We start from the raw sequence: 20,966 nt of genomic DNA, 5'->3' as shown, positions 1-20,966 counted from the left end.
CATTTTAACTGTAATATAATAATGTGAAGGGAATGCCACGTACCAAATTCGATTAAAATCGGTGAAGTGTGTCCCGAGATATATGATTTTATATAAAAGTGGACGGTGCCACACCTATCGCCCAACTGTTACTTGTTCAGTTCTCAAACTTTTTGGGAAAGCCTTCAGTTCAGTGAATTTTGTTTTATCTCTTCGATCGACTGAAAACGTGTTCCACGGTTTGCGGCACAAGAAAATATAACACGAAGTCAAATCTGGTGAATACGGTGGTTGGTCAATGGTATTCATTGCGTTTTTGGCTTTAAATTGGTCACTCTTTTTGAAAAAAAAATCAGCTTTATCGGGACGAGTCGAACAAGAATGCGTTTCATACCCAAAATGTACAGCAAAATCGTTCCAACGTACTCGCGAGAGATGTCGAGCTCTCTTGCCATGTCTCTAATACTTGCTTGACTATTCTCAAGTACTACATTTTCTTTCGCGTAGTACTCTGAAAAATTGATTGGTAGTCAACTCTAAGAAAGCCTTTCCAACTATGAACTCTTGCTTGTAACGGAAAGTTCCTACGTCTTACTGTTTTCTATTTTTGTGTTTATTTATATATATTTATTCGTAACTAGCTTTCAACTAATTGAAAGAATATTTCTTTTTGTACATTTTGTAAGAAATTGAATGCTCTTCAGAAAAGGTTTATTACTATTTTCTCGAAAAAGATATTAATGCGTAAAATTTGAGTCCGTTAAGGCAAAATGTCGGTCCATCCGTGCAAGCTGTACTTAAGAATTAAAGATTTCGTGATGAAACTTTATGCACATGTTCCTCGGCAAAAAAGCAATGCGAAGATCGTTGATGGGAGTAATCGTACCACTGCCACTCCCATAAACTTCATTAAAGAAAAGCATAGCTAAATTAAGACATAGAAGTGTTATTTGGCATAAAGGTTCGCAGTGGCAAGGAGTAGCTGTGTTTCAAAACTTTTTTAAAAGTGGGTATGTGCCGCCTTCTGATAGGTTTAATGTACATGCATAGCTCTCAAGCCGCTCAAGCCAAAACAGCCACATTCGCTCAAGATAAATCCTATGTGAACTCCAACCGACAGTGTGAAAACCAATGAAAGCGGACCATATGCTACCACACTCTCCATATAACGGTGCTGTTGAAAACTATGAAAAGTGTGATAAGTCAATAACCAAATACGCCAGAGACATAAAATTGTATACTCGAGTTGGTATGAGGGGCTTAATAGGAGCCGGGTTAGAAACGATGTGCATGACACCGCCCAGTTTTAGGTGAAATCATATAAATCGAGACCTGCTCAACCGATTTCAATTCGATATATGACATTATATATTTTACGTCATTCATATCAATTATTTTATAGTGCGAAAATGGGCGAAATCGCACTACAACCACGTCTACATCTCATATAATCCATTGTAAATTCCTTTTGATTCTTTCATTTTGTGGTTTACAAATCAGGAAGCAATCAATATAATGGGCGAAAACTTGACCTAGCTGCCATATAAGTAATATATGTGACCTGGTCTACGAAAAGGGAGCGAACGTGCGAAAACTAGTTTTCTGGGAAACAGCTGTTAAAAATCATCTTCCATTCGAATCAACTGAAAAGTGAAAATTGATTTTTTGACACCTAAGCCCCCTTTCTGTAGACCAGGTCACATATAATATCGGGGTAACTTTACTCCATATAATTGGTAATACAAGAGTATATATGTGACGTTGTTTACTGAATCACAGGGAGCATTTTATTAGTATTTGGCATGTTAAAGGTGTGGGCAAAATGGATAAAATCATTTCGATACTACCCCCAACTCCCTTATGCTATATTTATATAATGATTTTCGTTTTTCGAACAGGCCTTATGTCAAATATGTCGGTCAGTGTATGAGTTATATGTAGTATATGTATATGTATACAAAATTGCTTGAATATCGATCTTTTGGTTCACGGTTTACAACGTAAGGTATTTCCCTGGCCTTGATTTTTGCAAGTTGCAAGAGTATATACATATACATATATATATATATCCATACATAAAATATCATTACAAATCAGAAAGCTCATAGTTTTGTATAGCAAATTTACTGCTGAGCCAAATTTTCAGTGAACTGAGCGAAAAAAAAATCGGTTATATGTATATATAATAAAAATTCTTACCATTTTTCACCAACCTTAAAAAAATATTTTTTTTCTGCATACAACTTGCAAAGTGAGTAATATTATTTTATTAGCTACAACAACAGCTTTTGTAATTACTTCATGTAGGCAAACTTTCGAATGACAGTGTTGCCAACAAACCAGAAAAAGGAATTAATGTAATTAACACAAGTGCATAAACGACAGCGAAGAGCAACTAAAGCGAAAGCGAAAGCAAAAAGCCGAAACGACTGAAAAACGCAAATCAAAAATCAAAAGCAACGAAATTAACGACCAACAACAACAAAAAAAAAACAATAGCGCTGCAAAGCGAGAAACGCAAAGGAAAACTTTGTCTGTACGTATGTATGTGTGTGTTCGCGTAATGCGCCAACTGAAAGTGAAATTTCACAAGTGCAAACTCACCAACACACACACACACACCGTCAACCACCCACCGAACCACATAAAATAAACTAACAAGCACTTGAGTGCACGTGAATATAGAATTGTGTATTTGTGGCGCTTGTTGTTGGCGCATGCAGGCGGAAAACGAGCGTTAAACAACCGCCTACCGCGGCAGCCAAAGCAAGCGACAAGCGGCAAGCGACGAAGAAGCTGCCACATACGAGTAAGTGCATACGTCCGCGTGTGAGTGCAGGGAACGCGTGCCAAACGGTGAATGAGTCGGCAGACAGTCACACAAACACACATGTATATGAATAAACAACAACATAAGTAAGGGTGTGTGAGTGTGTGCAGCAGCTGCTGAAGCGTCAACGGTGGCATCTCAAGAAACTCGGTGGTCGTAGTAGCACGTCTAAAATATCAACTGCAAGAACAACAAAAAAAATTAACAACAATAAAAAAATAACAACAATAACGAAAAATTAATATGAAAAAACAACAAAAATAATAACAAAAACAGTGAGCAGTAACTCTCAAAAAGCAAATAATAACAAAGTGAAAGCAGCAACAACAACAACAACACAAAAACATTTGAAACAACAACAAAAACATAGTCAACAAACAGCACGCTTGCCATGAAGCCCGGTAGCAGCATCAATCCCACACGGCTCGTACATCATAGCGACGGTAATTAAAAACTTCAAGTGTAAATGAATGAGTTTAATGGTGAGTGCGCTGAGCTACCAAAAGCAAACCCACACACATATACACCCCACATGCATATGCCACATACTCGTAAATCAACATTTATATAGCTGTATATGCATACAAACATATGCTTATAGCCAAACACGCACACATCATGCCAAATATGCTGTCCTGCTAGAGATTCCGCAATCAAGACTCATTTGTGTTGCTCAAAAGTTCTGAGTGATCAGTTAGTGCACGTCATAACGGAAAAGGGTGTTCTGATCTATGGGGTTTTAGCATAACTTGTCGTCGCATATCAGGGAATTTTCAGCTTCCTCAATCAGTCAAGATCAAGATCAGTTTTGATTGTCCAGCACCATAGTTTGCTCCTAAGCATTTAAAACTCACTATTGAACTTCCTTTATCCTTACTAAAAACCCCCTTACTCGGTTCAGAAAGTGGTTCTTTTGCGTCTAAGATCTATTGACAGGTCTATAGTAACTTCGCAACTGTTTCTACCTCAATATAATTGTTGACATACTAGTACACTACATCGCTTTATCGTTCCCACCCAATCGAAAGGGACTGGTATTTTTTATCAAAATATGACAAAAATGATTCTTGAAATTAATTAAAGCGTTTTTTTGACAACAAAAATAACAAGAACCATTTTATGTACTTACATAAAACAAATATAAATGGTGCTAAAACATTATTTCAAAAACTGAGAATTAGAAACTTTCATGGTAAAGTGCCAAAACGATTGGTCTGGAGAACGTTGAATGCAGAAAAACGGCTGAAGACCTAATTACTTTAAATCTAAATTAGCGTTGAATTGATATGGTTTTATAATAGACATTTTAATGAGATGTAAACAATTTCACCTATTTATTGACTAGAAATTGGAGACCTAAACAGGTCGATGATCAAAAATTTGTCTAGTCTCTGGAATCAATAAAGCTTGCTTGAGGCTCACGGCAAAATCTTCTTGTTTGTATGTCAGTCTAAAATAAATTTTAAGAAAATTACCAAAGAATGAAAGTTCTGCATTGAGCGAGCGTCTTAGGCTAGAAGTGCTGAACTATGACATCTTTGGTCTTGAATTTCACAGGAACTTTTTTTGCTTTAATTGGTTAAGGGGTTATATACTATATATGTATGTATGTAGTAAGAAGTCCGAAAAAAGCGAATTTTGCAGAATTTTACCAGAGAAAAATTTTAAATTTATTGATCCAAAAATATGTACACATACAATGGCATCTTTTAATTGTATTTTAAGACTTATTATTAATAAATATATAAAAATATTTATTTGGAAAGAAACTACAGCTGATGTACGAAAACTGCTCTCAAAAAAGACGTTTTGCGGTGACCACTATATCTCTGAACTGGATTCTCTGAAATTAAAAAACCAAGTAGATTTCGTTAAAGTAATGTTGAAAGATTTTTGACCAAAAATTTCGGCCTTAAATTGTTTATAAAAAAAGTTTATCGGTGAGAAAAAATCTTCCATTGATTCCAAAGAAATATATTTAAGAAGCTCATGTTAAAATTTCAGACTAATCGGCTAAACGCGTTTAGCAGTTCCAAGCACGCTGAAACGAATTTTCAAATTTGCGTGTAACTTAGAAAGTATTCCCTGGAACGATATGCAATTTTTTGTGTGTATTCTTAGATATATGTATATTAAGAAAATAAAATTAAAAAATCGATTTTCTTGAAAATTCTAACTGAATATAGCCTCTTAAAACGTGGCGAACCTAAATTCTAAATATCACAATTAATCGAATCTTATACTTATTATATACTTTTTCAGAAATACCCTATTTCGTACCCGACTACCATTAGCTCCATAGATATATGTATATAGTATATATAAAGCAAATATATCAAACATAAGTTTAGAATATAATGTAAAACTGAATTTTAGGTTTATGTTATAACTATACCCAATAATCCTTATTAAAAATGCCTAACTGGACCTTAAGCTCAACATATTTTTATAACCCGTTTCTTAGGTATATTTTCAGCGAATTCTGACTATTCTTCGAAGGACTTTTGAAGAAAATATGCCAAACATTCGTACTACCGCGTAAATTAAGAACCTTCACTCTTATCGCAAAATTGTAAAATGCATTGTTTTAATCCTTTGGTGGCTACCAAATAATACTAAAAGGGATAGGATTGGCTCTTGACAACTAATGACAAACCTCTCACTATTTATATTTTTTCATAACAAATGGTTCTCCTAAAATCGCTCAGCCGTTCAGAAACAACTCCTGTGGACGCATTAGATATAACGGAAAATGATTACAATCAAAAGAAGAAGCTCAATATGTATGTATAACATTATATGAAAAGAGTTCCAGACTTGATTGAAATTAAAATGTGTCAGAGTAGGAGTTTCGAGTACTTAAAACGGGGGTCCTTCATCCGAGGCTGTTTTCTTTTTTTCATCGCTAGTGTTTTTTTCATATCAGGTCCCGAACGCAGCGCCTAACGCTGTGTTGCGGATGTTTCGCCTTCTCATTTTAGCTCGCCTTCCATCGGATATTTTTGGCAACTCAGAGGATACGTGGTCTAAGACCGAAAGTCGTGAGCTGCTTGAGCTATATATGAAAGAATTGTTTCTGGCCACTCCCAAGTGAATGGCGCTCAGAGAACTTTCCTCACTTGCGTGAAATTCTACACATGACTCTATGCTTTATAACCGCGTAAGCGCTGTCTACGCCAGTAATGAAGAAGAAGAGCGTTTCGAATGCAAATGAAAGTCTGAGTTAAAACTGAACTGAAGCCTAGCATATACCTATACTAAATATATATAATACTATTTATATTATATATATCTATATTTTTTATTTTCGAATTATTTTTACTATCCTATCTTCTAAGTTGGTCCGAACTGGACACAGTGTGCTAAACTTGACTAAAATCGGTTCAGTAGTTTAGGAGTACATCGCGGACAAATAACAGTAATTAAGAGAACATTTGTACCAAATGATCTCAGATAGTTACGCTTAGCAAAGTTTTTATATACATTTATTAAGGAGATAAAAACCAGTTAAAATTTAGCCTCGAATCCCTTAAGTACCCCATGCTCGATATACGAAAAGGTCTAAGAAAACTGCATAATTTTATGGATCATCTAACAGCTTCTTCCGCTCTTCGAAATTACTTGACTTTTAAGTAAGTTAATGATATATTGATAAAATATGGATAAATTCCTAACCGTTATTTAGAAGTATATTTAAAAGCTGTTAACAGGATAGAAATTTTTCTTTAGATGCCAAGGTCCACGTATTCGTAATGTAGAAGCTTGGAGGATTTGAACAATTTTTGATCGTACAATTCAAAGGCACTATTCGTTCAAAGTTTTATTCCGATATATTAATTGCTTCCTAATTTGTATAAGGGAAAGTGAGATAATAAAATTGATTTTTTAAATTGTGAAATAGGAATATGAGAAGAATCACACGTGCTAAGTTTAGTCGAAATCAGTCTAACGGGTTCCGAGATATGAGATTTCACCAAAAAGTGAAGGCGGTACCACGCCTATCGACCAATTCTGACGCCGGCTCTTACAAAGCTGCCTAGTTAATGCCATCTCGGTGGTAAAACTTAATGTCTTTGCAGTTTTTGGTTATTTATTTATCGCGTTTTTAGTCGCTTTTAACAATACCGTTATATGGAGAGTGAGAGAGATTATTAACCGATTTCAGTAATTTTCGCACGATCAGTAGGAGTTCTAGTTCTGCTAAGCGAATTTGGTTATTTTGGCTTGAACTGCTTGAGAGATACGCACATTAAACACATTAGACGGCGTGGCCACGCCCTCTTTTTCAAAAAGCTCTTTATCATAACTAAATCCTTAGTTATGCAATTCTTTTTATTAAATTTTATGAGTTTGAGTTTGAATAAATGTTATTATAAAAATGTGTATAAATAGCTGTCATTGAGCTTTCTCTATTTATGAACTTTCATCCAAAAGTTCGGATTCTATTCGAGAAAAGTAGCTTTCATAAGCCGATAAATAAATAGTAGATATAGGATATGGTATAATTAAATGTTAGTATTAGTGTTTCGGAGCCGAGCTTCTCAGGAACCCATCTTTTATTTGCGGCATTTTTGTAGAATTGATTGACAAATTATACTGACGTCATGATTTCTACTCAATATAATAAAAAATTAAAATCGTGTTTCTTCGAGATAACCTTACTTGTTCTGGAATATATTTATATATTCGTTATCGATATTGGTAAAATATATTTCGAAACTGTCAAAAGGCTTCGATGCTGCCCTTTTTAACTTTAAGTAACACTATTATTTAAAATTATAAAAAATATTAAAAATTAGGCGAAATTGGTTTATTGAAATAACTATACTGTAATCGAAAAATAACCGAAAAAATAACTATAAAAATAACTAAAATATAACCGAAAAAATAACTAAAAAAATAGCCGAAAACATAACCGAAAAAATAACCGAAAAAGTAGCCGAAAAATAACCGAAGAAATAACCGGAAAAGTAGCCGATAAAGTAACCGGAAAAAATACCCGAAAAAGTAGCCGAAAAATAACCGAAGAAATTACCGGAAAAGTAGCCGAAAAAGTAACCGGAAAAAATAACCGAAAAAATAGCGGAAAAACTAAAAAATAACCGGAAAAATAACCGAAAAAGTAGCCGAAAAATAACCAAAAAAATATTAAAAAACATGACAGTCCTTATCTACATTCACTAGTAATAAAATAAAGGTTTCGCAGTTAGAGTTTATTAGACTTTTGTAGAATTGCAGCCATTTCAGGCTGAAAATTTATTCAAATCTGCGAAATATTCAAAAATTGCGAATAATTTCACTCGCTGGGTGCGATAAAATATACAAACACTGGCACACATATGTATGTATGTATTTACTATACGAGTATATGCGTGTGAACATTTGGCTCTGCGGACTAACTCAAGGAGTGTTTCTATATGTGGTGAGTGTGTGTGTGCGTGCCTGTTCTGGTAAGAAAAATTCAAGCGTAAAATATATAATTACATACGCCGCTACAAATGACATGTTCGTGTGTATGTGTGTGAGTGCGCCTGGAGAATTCTTTGTGAAAGTAGGAAATGCACTTAACGTCAAGAAAGCAAGCCAACGTAATGCAGGCAGCGAGCGGCAGCGCGCAGGAAGGCCAGAAGAAGAAGAAGCAGGAGAAGTAGAAGCAATTCAAGTCCAAGCAGTGGATACAGCGTTATACACACACACACATGCATGTAAGCAGTGAGGCAAAGGTAGACCAGGTAACGAAGCTAGCTCTTTCTTGTTGTTGCTGGTCGTTAGGCGGCAGGTAGTTGCTGCCACAGCTGGAGCAGCCACAACGGCAAGGCGGCAGCAAGAGGCTGAAGCTGCAACAAAATCTCCGGCTCAGCTGTCTCGGCAGCAGCAATGCTTGAGTGCGACTTGCAGGGCTGCCTCTTCGCTGCTTCGTCACCTCGCCGCCTCGTGTGGCGCGCGCTTGAACAGCTCGATAACTTGTGCGCAGACTGCGTGCAGTCATAGAAAATTGCATTTGTAACATTTGTAACGAGTTATATGGCGCACACACAAACACGAACACACACACACACACAAGAGTATGTATGTAAACGCCAGTTTATTGCACGAAAATACTTAGAGAGTTAGTTCTACGGCGCTTTCCGCTGCGGAATACACACATACATAGATATTTACACATACACATACACATGCGCATAAAGGCACACACACATACACGCACACACAAATAAGTTTTAAGTAAATACTTAGTTACATTTGTTACTTGCTGGCAACTCCGCGCCCGCTTGCCGCCGACCGCCCACTTTTTTGACGGTAAATACTTGTAGAAATTCAAACACACGCCTGCAAATACACGCACGCTCGCACCAGCAAACACGAATTCACGTAAAGTCTCACATACACACATACACAGACAGAGCATGATTTGCATGCAGTCGTCAGCGCACTTGAAACAGTGCAAAAGCTCTCAAGGCAGCAGCTCGTCAAGTGGCGAATATTTGCCTATGCAAAAATAATAATAATAATAACCGTTATAATAAGGAAATAAAACGCTAAAAATGCTCCCCAAAAATAATATGTGCACAGTTGTCAAAAATATTTGAATTGCAATTGCATTGCAAGCGCCCAAAAATATTGTTGCTAACTTTTGACTTGATGGCCTTCAAAGTGCTGGTCCGTCGTTGTCGTGGTGTGTGCACACACTTATTGCGCGCACTGTGGCGAAAGATAACGGCATATTTGTTCAGTTATGCAAAGCAAGTACTTCGGTTGTGTAACAAATTGTTGGAAATGCCAAACGAGCTGCATATATTTGTACACATTTGTGTATTGTGTGCTCACAGGCTGCCACAAAAGCAATCGTACTCACCCAATTGGCATTAATAAAGTAATTTTCGAGGTAGGGCACTTTCATATAACTTGAACGTACTTATAACGGCGGAATAAGCCGAGATTCTTAGTTTGTTTCGTTAACTTTTTTGGCTTGGCTCGATCATCATAGCTAAAACATTAGGCTGTAAAAGTATCGAAACAACATGCTTTACAAGACTTCCTAAATAAAAGATTATTTCAGTCCTTGGCAGAGCTATTATATCTTCTGCTTCTTTACTGGCGTAAACTCCCCGGTTATAGCCGAGTTAACAACAGAGCGCCAGTCGTTTCTTCCTTTCGCAATTTGGCGCCCATTCAAGATACCAACTGTAGCCTGGTCCTTCTCCACCTGATCTTTCCAACAGAATAGAGGTCTTCCTCTTTCTTTGCAACCGCTGATGGGTACTGCGTCGAATACTTTCAGGGCTGGATTGCGTCTAATTTTGAGTCTGACATTGTTATTACTGTTAATGCTGGTTCCAAGATAGACGAAATTATCTACAACTTCGAAGTAATGACAGTCAACAGTGACGTGGGAGCCAAGTCGCGAGTGCGACGACTGTATATTTGATAACAGGAGATATTTGGTCTTGTCCTCGTACACAACCAGACCCATTTGCTTCGTTTCCTTAAACAATCTGGAGAAAGCAGAACTAACGGCGTTGTTGTTTAGGCCATCAATATCATCGGCATACGCCAGCAGCTGTACACTTTTATAGAAGATGGTACCTGCTCGATTCAGCTCTGCAACTGGACTTATTTTCTTATTATTTATCTGAAGCCTCGTTTCGTATCCTTCCTGACGGAGCTTGTTGTGTTGCTCAACATCAATTTACGTAGCCGTCTTAGTTTTGCAGCTCATTTTGTTGGAGTTAGTGCGTGTCGATTGATGATTATATGGTCAGTTGTTGAATTTCTAGGCCTAAAGCCACACTGAAAACATCCAAACCAGTTTGTTAACGTTGGCTTTAATTTTTCACACTATACAGGTACGCTCTATAGAATCTTATATGCCAAGTTGATGAGGCTTAACCCACCATATTTTGTGCAGATTGTGGGCTTTCCCTTTTTCTGAATTGGGAAGACCACACTTAAATTTCATTCGTCTGACCATATTCTGGGTAGAAGGTGATGCATTCCGCCGTTCTCAGCCGTCAACCCATCGGCCCCCGCCACTTTGTTGTTCTTCAGAAAAGTAACTGCCATTTGAACTTCTTCATTAAGTTCCATGGTCGGGCAATGGAACGTCTACTCCATCATCATCGATTCGGCAATCGGGTTCGCCTTCTCCTGGCGTTATGTATTCACTGCCATTCAGCAGGTTGGAGAAGTGTGCTCTATATAATTTCAGTATATGGGTATCAATTCTATATCACTTCTGGGAAAGGGGTTTTACAAAAGTTTGAGTTTACAAGATATATTTGACGCCGACTAGCATACCATCAAAAACAAAAACTTTATGGATATACTTCATTACAGATAAGTCCATGATACAGTTGAGTGTTCCTTCTAGACGTGAATGGAGAAAATGTTTAGAAGGGATCCAAAATACACACGGACAGCCTGGCGGTATTGCTGGCCTTGTCGACATCTCACAATAATTCCAGCGCAGTCAACACCTGCAGCAACAACTGCAAGAACAACCCAGGTCTGTCAACTTGACTTCTCCATAATTTGAGTTCCCGAGTCAAAGCCATACCCGCAGAGAACCATCATTCAAAGATGGCTTTATATGTATTATGGCTCAAAAACAAGAGCCTCTCTTATAATAATATTTATAGCAGCTGCAAGCAAACCAATTTCTCTGTGAATGTCCAGCTATATCACAAACCCGACACTAGATACATGGAACCCATCAGGCACAAAATGAATGGTTGTCCACAAAAAGCATAACAGATATTACTAAATTCATTGAGAACACCAAATGGTTGGAGATCAACGATGAAGCGGGATAGCAAGTTTAGAAGGTCCTACATGTAATACAATAGTACATCAAAATGGCGGTTCAGCTTTAAGTGAGCCCAAGATAGCCGCACTCTTACCTAGACAATTCAATGACAAGTCAATACACGAGAATTTTGTGTGATATGAACGAAAGAAATATCTTTAGAATCGTTGCATAAACTATCAGTTCTAGCTTGACAATAAGTCCGGACTTTTGCTCTGTGAAGCTTTTGATAACACGTGTATTCTAAAATCAAAGAGTACTGATATTCCGATTAACTTTATTTATTGCTAAACGCTTGGCGGAGGTTAGATTGGGAAAAGCATTCTGTGCGCACAATATCAATCTAAACCAACTAAGTTCAACTCTGGTCTTCAAACACCTACAAAGAACTTTAATAGTGATCCTCCGAGTGAATTATTTTCATGAAAAAATTCTCATAAAAAATCGGAGCGCGCTTTTAAATTGCTATACTTTCTTCATTAACAGCAAGCTGCAACGAGTCCAATAACAAAAGTAGCTCCAAAAAAAGGAAAATTCCTTTTAAGGTTACTACAACAGGTTTTATCGAAATACCGGTGTAATATAATAAAAGAACCAAGAGACCATGGTGCTGCAGTATTTCTCATACTAATCCCCAAACAAAGATCAAAAGGTAGCAATAAAAGTGGCGACTGTTTTGTGTAATATCCGCATTATAGTATTTTAGCTTTCATCTTGCAATATCAGCAAATACTTAATATTGAAAACAAGTAATATTATTTAGTGTTCAGTTAAAACCCGTAAAACTAGAGAAAGCGTAACCAAGCTACAAGTGAAGATATCACTACACCCTTGTGGATTGATTTAGAGTTAGCAGGATCTTGCAACTGCGCAGCTGCTTGTATTTCAGCGCTAACCAAGCACCCGAAAGGGAAAGCTCGGCAAAAACAATACTTGTTTTTTTAATAATGTCCGTATTATTCATTTATCAACCTGTGGAAGCAACTTTTCTCGAGTAAAGTTGAGCTTTTTGATGTAAGTTCAGAAATCGAGAAAGCTTAATGAAAGCTCTTTACATAAATGGCTCTGAGATGGGAAAAGTTTGTTAGCTCCGCTATTAATAACTGTTAAGCTGAAACTCTTAATGTGGAAGCAACTTTTCTGGAGTAAAGTTGAGCTTTTTGATGAAAGTACATAAATCGCGAAATTTCGATGGAAGCTCTTTACTCAAATAGCTCTTAGGTGGGGTCTGCTATTAATAACTGTTGAGCTCAAACTCTTAGTATTAAATAGGAGAAGTGTTCAAAGTATTGAGATCCACTTTAGGCCAGTATTAAATATAACTCTCTAAAAGTGGAGATTTCCATATTAGAACTCTGATAAAGCTATTATATTGAACTTACATAATTTAAATTTTTATGCACTGAATAAAGTATATTAAGTTTGCCACATATGTAGATTGTAATAACCAAAAAGAAGAGTCGGTGACATTTTCATCAGCGTGATGAGCTTCGTTGATGTAACATATTCGTTCTCGGGTTCGTCTGCCTGTATATGCGCGAACTAGTCTTTCAGTTTTTGAGGTATCGCCTTTAATTATTTTCTCTTCTAGAAGCTGCTCATTTGTTGGAATCACTGAGATCGAACTACTATAAGATATAGCTGTCATACAAACTGAACGATCGGAATAAAGTGTTTGTATGGAAAACTTTTTTTTATTTTGTGAGATATTTTCAAGAAACTTGGCATAGATTATAGCCCAACGCAATGTTATAATATTCGATGAAATTGTTCAGATCGGATTACTATAACACATAGCTATCATGCAAATTAAATCAAAATCAAGTACTTGTATTGAAACTTCTTTAGAGGGGTATTCTAGTTTCAGTTGAGATCTTTTCTTGTTTTGATTTATAATAACAACTTAGCCGCCAATTTGAAAATGAATTCCAATGAAAGCACCGTCGAATTATAAAATAAATTTCTTGAAAACTTCAGCGAACAAAAGGTTGAAAGAGTATGCTTATTTGAAACTATATATCCTCATTCTTCCACCAAGTAAGCAAACGTCTTATCTCCTTTGGTCCAACTTATAAATTTTGTCACCAACGCACTTTTGCGAACTCCTAAATTTACTTTTGTTTGCGTGTGTGTGTGTGCATGTCATGCAACCATCACCCCAGCACCTTAATGCGGATACATGGAAATGTGTGGATGTGCGTGTACGTGTGCTTGTGTGCAGCTAGGTAAGTAAAAGCACACCGAAAGTGTATTTCCGTTTCTATTATTTTCACTTCCTGTCAATTATTTTTCTCGATAGTTGTGTGTGCGGACATGGTTAGCTGAAAGAGAGAGCGAGCGAGTGAGAGGGAGAGTAGCAGTGAGGAAGTGGCGAAAATAGTGCTGGCATTGGCAAAGTGCTGCACAGCTGCTGTCGCTGCTTGTTACTTGCGCTCGTGCTGGATTTTTATTGTTGTACACATTGTAGTTAGTTTATGCTAGTGTCACCGCTTGTTGTTGTTATTTTCAATCGTGTTTTTTTCTTTTCGCCTTCTGCTAGGTGTTTGAGCTCTTGTTATTGTTGTATTTGTCCTTCATATTTTCACATTCATATTGTTATTATGGCATTTCCTCTTATGACACTATCCGTTTTGTTATTATTCATTTTTTATTAACGTTTTTTCCTTCGAATTTTTTTCGCAACTCATTTTTTGTTGTTTTTGCAATTTCTTGCTGTCGCCTGACAGCGCATTAGATCTTACTTTACGAGCGGTTTTGTCGCTGCACGCAAACAGTTGTACACAGCTATGTTTGTTTCCGTTGTTGTTGTTGTTAGTTTAGTGTGTGTTGTTGCTGTATATATAACGGTACCTTTTTGTATTTTTAAATTTAATTTTTGAGATTTCGTTGTTGTTATTTGTTTGTTTGTTGTTGTTGTTACAGCTAGTGTACTTTTCTATTTAATTTTTTTTAAGTTGTCTATTTTATTAAATTTTAGAGATTTTTTTGTTGCTATTGTTGTTGGTTTTTGTGTGTCGCTGTTGTTGTTGTTGTCGTTAAAACTCTTCTACATAGCGGTACGTTTTTTATTATTTATTTATATGTATATACATATATATATATATATGTACATCTATATTTTTAAATTTGTCTTTTTGGTTCTTTTTTTAGATTTTGTTGTTGTTTTTGTTGCTTTGTTTGTTGCTGCTGTTACAGTTTAGCTGTATAACGGTAATTTGCAATGTAATTTTTTACTTGTCTATTTTATTAAATTTTTGAGATGTTCTTGTTGTTTTAATTGTTGGTTTTTGTATGCAGCTGTTGTTGTTGTTGGTAAAACTCTTCTTTATAGCGGCACTTTTGTATGTATTATTTATTTATGTATTCTTTTTTAGATTTGTCTTTATGATTGTATGTTTTATATTTTGTTGTTGGTTTGTATACGTTATTGCCGTACAGCTTGTTTGTATAACGGTACTTTATTATTTTAATCGTTTTATATTTGTCTATTGTACTAAAGATGTTTAAGATCGTTGTTGTTGTTGTTGTTACTGTTATTTTTTTAGTTTTTGCTGTTACAACTTTTCGGTATAGCGGTACTTTTTTATTATTATTTTTCTTGTAATTTCTCTTTGTGATTGTAGTTTCTGAGATTTTGCATTTGTTGTTGCTCTTTTGTGGTATTGTTGCTGCAACTTGTTCGAATAACGGTAGTTTTCCATATTTTTAATTTAGTACATTTTATTATTTTTTTTGTTTTTTAATTTTTCTTGTCGATTAACTCCGCAAGTCTTTAAATCACTTTGCCTCGCCAGCTTTAAATTGTATGCACACACACACACAAAAACACACGGATAGATGACTTTATTTTACTATGGTTTATGCTATGCACAGTTATGTATAAATGGCTGTGGGTCTTTGTGTGCATCCGCAATCAGCGTTGTTGCCACCACACGCGCATAAACTAACACAGCCACACACACAAGCACACATTGCAAGCTTAGCCCGCACATGCTCCGCCCCACACCCGTCGCCAGGCAATGTACAGTGATTCATTTTAATTGAAAACTCCAACCGAAAATAGTGAGCTTTGCGGCAACAACAAAAACAACAAGAAAAACACAACGCATGCATCTCTATTTCAACTGCCAAAACGAGCGTGTATTCAGGGGAAAACGATGAAATAAGAGAGGGAAGAGGGGAGAGGGGGTGAGTTGAGTGTGGCGGTGAAACCGATTACTCATAGATACTCGCATTTCGCACGCGCACATATTTATGGTCAAACATTGCGGTGGCATTATAACCCATTGCCAATCCCCCGAGGGCACGCCCTCTGCCAGCAGCCCTTGCTGACCTTCCTTTCGACAAATTGCAAAATTTAATCTCAACAATATTGGTCACATTTCTCATTTGAGCTAGGCTGATTTAATTGTTTACGCACACAAATGCAACACATGTGTGTGTGTATGAAATAGACAACACACACATACACATATAAGCACCTAGAAATATATTTTCAAGTAATTTTATAATTAAATAACAGGGTCCAATTTCGGCAAATCGCCCACGTTCACCAACGATTTCCGCAGAATATTTAAATATATATGTATATATGTACATATGTGCATATACATATATATGTAAGTATATGGTATATGCTTACATGCTCTCGTTTTTCTGTGGTCGCTCTACAAAGTAGGTTAAATGAATTGCTGACTCTTCGGCCAGCGAAATTTATGCAGAATGGCTTATTTATGCACACCGACTTATTAGCATAAAATATTTTTCTGCTTTTCTTTCTTTTTTTTGGGAAATCGGAAGTGAAACAATTTGTAAGCGCTGCCACCGAAATTCTGAATGTAAATTAGAGATAAGGCGAAAAACATAATTTTTTGCTTGCTTACAAGCATTAATTCATAAAATTTTAATTTATTTTTTTTTTTTGAGATATGTCAAAGCTTTGATTTTAAGAACACTGGCTGGTGACTTTAAACGGCCGTTGTCTTTTGGAAAAAAAATATTTTCAAAGTATAACCGATGAAAATCATTCTCTTGTAGTCAATAATACAGCTTCGACAACATGTATTTCATACAATTTAGAACAAGAGTTGGCTCGTACTCACGAAAATGGCCACGAGAAATCAATCGATTTCTTAGAACACGGAAGTAAGGTTATGTACGTTGTAGGAGCGCTATTGACTGCGAATGCAATGAGAGTCTCCTCTTGATGAGCTAATACTTTTTAAACCTAAATGAAACCTGAAAAACTGTTAACTTCGGTTCCACCCTAGCTAAATGAAAAGGTTTGTATAAATCTATATGCTGTAGTAATTCGATATGGACAATTGAGAGATTGCATCATTTCCTTAGATAATAATCCAAGGTATCTCCACTAATAAAAACATTATCCATACAAGCATTTCATTAAGATCGTTCAGTTTTATGGCAGCTATATGCTATATTATACTGATGATATTGATATCAGTGGCCTCAACATCCGCACCGTGAGTTCTGCTTTCTCAGGACTGGATAAGGAATGGGTCTGGTAGTGATCGAGGACAAGACGAAATATCTACTGTCATCAAAGAAACAGTCGTCGCTCTCGCGACTAGGCTCCCACGTTGCATAACTTCGAAATCGTAGATAATTTCGTTTATCTTGGAACCGGCATTAACACCAAAAAAAATATCAGTCTCGAAATCTAACGCAGAATAACCAACTTGCCAACAGGTGCTACTTCGGACTGATTAGGAAGTAAAGTCCTTTCTCGTCGATCAAATACCAAACTCTATAAGTCACTCATTATTCCCGTCCGACAACATTGACATAGTGCAGCGAAGTAAGTATTCGACACAGTATCCCCCGGAGGAAGAGGAAGACCTCTACTCCGTTGGCGACATCAGGTAGAAAAGGACCTGGCTGCACTTGGTGTCCTGAATTGGCGCTAAAATGCTACAAGAAGAAACGATTGATGCGCTGTTGTGAACTCGGCAATGACCGCGTAAGCGGGGTCTACGCCATTAAAGGGGAAGGAGATATGCTGTAATAGTCAAATATCGGCGATTCCTACAAATGAGCAGCTTCTTTTGTAGTAAAGAGTTAATGTTAATAAATAGGGTCCAGTTGCTAAGGTCAAGAGGAGTAGTCATAGGATGTCTGCGCTTGACGCAAATTTAACACACTCTCCGACCTCACTGTCGATACCTGCTCTAGGATATCAATGTGTTGGGACCTCTGATGCTTACAGAGTAGTCTTGCTAATGCGGGCCAAGTGCACGAAAGATGCACCATGGTTTCCCTGATGCTCTACTCTAGACATTTCCTGCAGTCTTCTCGATCTGTCAGCACCACCCTACGATCGTCAGTCGCCACCAGGCAATAACCAGTTAGTATTACCATCATGTTCTATCGCGTGCGAATAGGAAGTTTGTGTACTTCCGATCTACCGTTTTGCCCATACTTTTGCAGTTTTGCATCCAAGTAGCTCATTCCATCAGGTTTTGATCTTCCTTACCATGCTTCTGTCGAGATCGTCGTATAGACAGTGCATGGGTTTCCCAATGTTAATCGCATTATCGGCTGTTAGCCGTACACCATTATTCGTAATCTTGTTAATTATCTCAATGCTCTCGCTGTCCTTGTGACCTGACACCCAGTTGAGGTGAAGTAGCTTCGTTCTGTCGACACTCCCCACTACCGTCCTGCTTTCCAAGACATTTTTGTCCGCTATGCGATACTGCCTTGATTTCTGCTTGTTTGCCTACATAGCAAAGTCCTCAGTTTAGAATATACTGCAGTGGTCCGGACACTTAAAAGGTTGCCTTATGGCTAACTCTGGACAGTATATGTATCACCGCGCCAATTCCATAGTCCATTTTCGAGCCATCAATATTGATGTTTAGAGTGTTGCGGAAACTAACATAACTTTACGCTAGCCAATTGTTTCTATGTTTACTTTGAACCTTCTTTGCCGGTTGAAAAGTGGGATCATGTAGTCGGTTTTTATCCAGCAGTCTTTGTTTAGAGTATAAAAATGGATAGTAACTTGTTAACACTTAATACTGTTAAAACCCTTGTAGTTTTGGTCTCCTGTTTAGAATATCCACTTAAGATGTTAAGGGCTCACCTAACGAACTCTTGAACGAACCCGAAATAATAGCTAAAAATACGAGTACTTTTCCAATGGAATGAATCCTTCTGCTCTGAAAAAATATATTTTATCTTTAAATCTGTACTATAAACTCACTATAGTACAATATATCACTAGCTGTAGAATAAAATTGAACCTGAAAAATATCGGTTCCTATAAAGGTCAACTGATTTACAGAAAGTAATGTATTCTTGGTATTAGTACTTGATGAGGGTGCGTAGCTAACCAAAAATTTAATTATTATAAAATTAAGACTTTAAGCGCCGAATTTCGAACATTCGATTTTCTAAGCTGTAAATTTTTTTCTTTCATTCAAAAGCTTTTGTGCTCAATTCATTGTTCGTATATTATCAATAAATTAAAGATTATCCAGCAAATTATAATTTAACTGCCCCGAAAGTATTGCCTAAATTTATGAGCTACGCCGGAAGCCGACTTCAGCAGAGGACTAGATTGGGTTTCATGAAAAACTGCTTTTAACGGTACTGTTAAAAACTACCAAAAGCGCGATTTGCCCCCGAGATGATATGAGAAGGCTTTAATGGAGTCAAAAGTGGATGATGGGCGTGGCATCGACCGCTTTTGAGTAAAATCACATATCTTGGAGCCGGCTCAACCGATTTCAATCAAATTCGGTAAGTGACATTTATGTGTCACAACGTACTACAGCCACGCCTATTTCCCATAAAACAAAATTTTAAATTCCATGTGAATTTTTCTTGCCGAGTGTACAAATCAAGAAGAAATTAATATAATGGGATAAAACTCTGTACGAATAATGCCTTCAGTGTATGCCACCTTATGGTCACAAATTTCCCAAATCCAACAAACACTGTTCAAGCTCCTAGGTACGGAATGCGCGGACCTTATCACCTATAGTTGACTTTTGCCGAAAATATAAGTCAATGTGTGAGATATATAATTGAAATTCAGAGAGAACCTGATAATACTTACTCTGCGTGTCAAAAATGGGTTGAATCGAGTTAATACTTCCCTGAGCTCCCATATACCTTATAAAAAAAATGTTCGAACTTCCGGGTGACTTTATACCGCAGCTAGCGGCCGATATGTGTGTTATATTGATAAAATTGAGAGTGTGTTTTTCTAATAACGGTGCATATTTGTGCTAATAATGAATAAAATCGTGTGAAAACTCAATGTAGACCCCATATAGCTAACAAGCCTTCTTTATCTAAAGGTATATCCCTCGCTTTAACCCTTGCAACATGCAAGAGTATGAAATATTCGGTTTCACCCGAACTTATATATTCCTTATTTGTGCGTATAATTTTAAAACACTGTGTCAATATTAATCAAATTTTATAAACTTTAATTAATTCATTTCATTTGTACTTGTTTTTGCTGTTAGTTGTTCTTTTGGCATTTAAGCTACATGTTTCTTTCCAAATTGTCTAACCTGTAACAAAACAACAAACAAAAATTTAATAAATAATTTGATGATACTTCATATTTTCCATTCAATTTGAAGCGTGCAAATTTAAGTGATAAATAAAAAGCTTAAAGCTCTGCTAAAATCTTTTTGCATATTGACATTCCTCTTTTGTCATAAATTTGTTGTTCGTGGCCAGTTATTCACAGCTTTCTAAATAAAATTTGAATATGGAGTTAATTAAATAAATATTTTTGCTGTACAAATATGTTGCGCTTTTGTTTAGAAAGAAGAATTCAAGTTTTTTGTGATAGCCCAGAAAGCTTTCGGAAGTTGCGTGCAATGTAATGGCTCGCTTTTTATACTCTCGCAACAATGTTGCTAAGGAGAGTATTATAGTTTTGTTCACATAACGGTTGTTTGTAAGTCCTAAAACTAAAAGAGTCAGATATAGGGTTATATATACCAAAGTGATCAGGGTGACGAGTAGAGTCGAAATCCGGATGTCTGTCTGTCCGTCCGTCCGTCTGTCCGTCCGTCTGTCCGTCCGTCCGTGCAAGCTGTAACTTGAGTAAAAATTGAGATATCATGATGAAACTTGGTACACGTATTCCTTGGCTCCATTGGAAGGTTAAGTTCGAAGATGGGCAAAATCGGCCAACTGCCACGCCCACAAAATGGCGGAAACCGAAAACCTATAAAGTGTCATAACTAATCCATAAATAAAGATATTAAAGTGAAATTTGGCACAAGGGATCGCATTAGGGAGGGGCATATTTGGACGTATTTTTTTTGGAAAAGTGGGCGTGGCCCCGCCCCTTATTAAGTTTTT

General features: G+C 36.7%; 1 long non-coding RNA gene across 1 annotated transcript in view; it reads left to right on the top strand.

Annotated features, from left to right (window-relative positions):
- Positions 1-3,112: 3,112 nt before the first annotated feature.
- Positions 3,113-20,966, top strand: part of LOC120766904 — a 141,763-nt gene continuing 123,909 nt past the window's right edge. The window contains exon 1 of the long non-coding RNA XR_005704625.1: positions 3,113-3,291. This is a non-coding gene — a long non-coding RNA (uncharacterized LOC120766904). The remainder of the gene's footprint in view (positions 3,292-20,966) is intronic.

The sequence above is a fragment of the Bactrocera tryoni genome, chromosome 1 (assembly GCF_016617805.1).
Source record: "Bactrocera tryoni isolate S06 chromosome 1, CSIRO_BtryS06_freeze2, whole genome shotgun sequence".
Classification (NCBI taxonomy): Eukaryota; Metazoa; Arthropoda; class Insecta; order Diptera; family Tephritidae; genus Bactrocera; species Bactrocera tryoni.
Note: the sequence above shows the minus strand (reverse complement) of the source record. Positions and strands in the feature narration are given on the sequence as shown.